This window comes from Vombatus ursinus, unplaced genomic scaffold (genome assembly GCF_900497805.2).
Source record: "Vombatus ursinus unplaced genomic scaffold, bare-nosed wombat genome assembly UNPS02014820.1, whole genome shotgun sequence".
Classification (NCBI taxonomy): Eukaryota; Metazoa; Chordata; class Mammalia; order Diprotodontia; family Vombatidae; genus Vombatus; species Vombatus ursinus.
Window position 1 is genome coordinate 20850357 of NW_020954598.1, and position 1750 is coordinate 20852106.

Here is a 1750-nt window from a genome sequence, read left to right on the forward strand (position 1 = left end):
CCTCCACAATTTAGTGCTACACAAACTTTCCAGCCTTCTCTCATGTTATTCCCATTCACAGACAAGCTCCATCTAAACTTGACTAGTGTCTGTCTCTGAATATATTTTGCCCTACTCTACCACCTCCACGCTTTTGCTCACACTATCTCCTGTGATTGGAATGTCATCCTCTCCAACTCCATCCATCATCCAACCCAAAGGTTGAAGTCCAACCTTTAAATCCCTACTCAGATATCCACTCCCTTCATGAATCTTGATCCTCTTTTCCTGGTCTCTGGGCTGGGTCATGGCCCCCTGCCCACGACCTTACAAACGATATTGCTTTGCATTTTGCTAGTGCATTTATTGACACAATTTATTGGCATAATAGAGGGTTAACCTTTGAGTTTGGGAAACCTGAATTCAAGTCTTAATGATGACCCACCAGGACAAGTCAGTTGACCTCTCGGTGCTCCCAGTGAATTCTCTAAGACTTAACCAGAAGCTCCAGACCAGCTACCAGACAACACAATCAATTCCCATACAGCAAGTTCCTTACACCAATAAAATCACAGGTCTTGATTTTTTTTAACACACTTATTATTCTTAGATTTTTATTCCCTTTCTGCCCTGTAAGTACCATGAGGACAGGGGCTGTATGTTATCTAAGCCAGAGATTTGAAACTTTTTTTTTTAAAGGTAGCTAGGTCCCACAGTGGATAGAGAGCTGAGTCAGGAAGACCTGTGTTCAAATCTGACCTCAAGCACTTACTAACTGTGTGACCCTGGGCAAGTCACTTAACTTCTATCTGCCTTGGTTTCTTCACCTGGGGAAATGGAGTAAATAGGAAGAATAATGGCACCTACTTCACAGAACTGTTGTAAGGATCAAATGAGATCATAATTGTAAAGCACTTAGCACAGTAGTAGGTGTTTAATAAATAGTAGGTGTTTAATAAATGTTTGGTGTTTAATAAATGGTGTTTCACAAATGTTTGTTTCCTTATTCCCCTTTTTTTGGTCATGGACCCCTTCATGACCTTTCATGAGGTAACCTACGGACCCTTTCTCAGAATAATATTTTTAAATAACTAAAGGAAATGTGAACTGTGAATTCAAGGTAAGTGAAAATCAAGATTTAATTTTTTTTTTCCGAGTTCAAGGACCCCTTGAAATTTATTCATGGACTCCTTGTGGTTTGTGGATCCCAGCTTAAGAATCCCTGATTTAAACCTTGTATCTCTTTCAACATTAAGCAGAGGGCTCAACATATAGTAAGGGGGTTAATTTTGTTTTCTTTTGTTTAATTAATGAATAAGCATCCCCGAAGGTCATCTTTAGGGAAGGAGGATTCCTTTCGTTCCCATCCTGGAAGCCAGCAGGCCCCACCCACCAGGGACAGGACAGGGAAAGCAAGGGCCTGAGCCAGGATCAGCCTCCTGGGGGTGGCTATTGGGTTCTACCAGGTCATTTCTTCAGCCCTTTGATTTCAGATTTGAACAATCTGAGCAGTGTCAGTGGGCTTCAGACAGGAAGCAGAGAGGGAGAAGAGGCCCTGTGTTTTCACAGAGAAATCCAAGGCCAAGAGGAAACGAGGGTTGTAATTTAGGAAGCTAATTTAGTCTTTGGTTTTTGAAGAGCACAGTCTATTTAAATGCCACATACACCCTTCACATTGTACTCGGTCCAAATAGGCTCCCTGGGCAGGAAGTGTTCCCCACCACCAGCCCAGGGCCCGGGCCCTCCTCCTCCTCCTCCTCCTTCTCTTCCT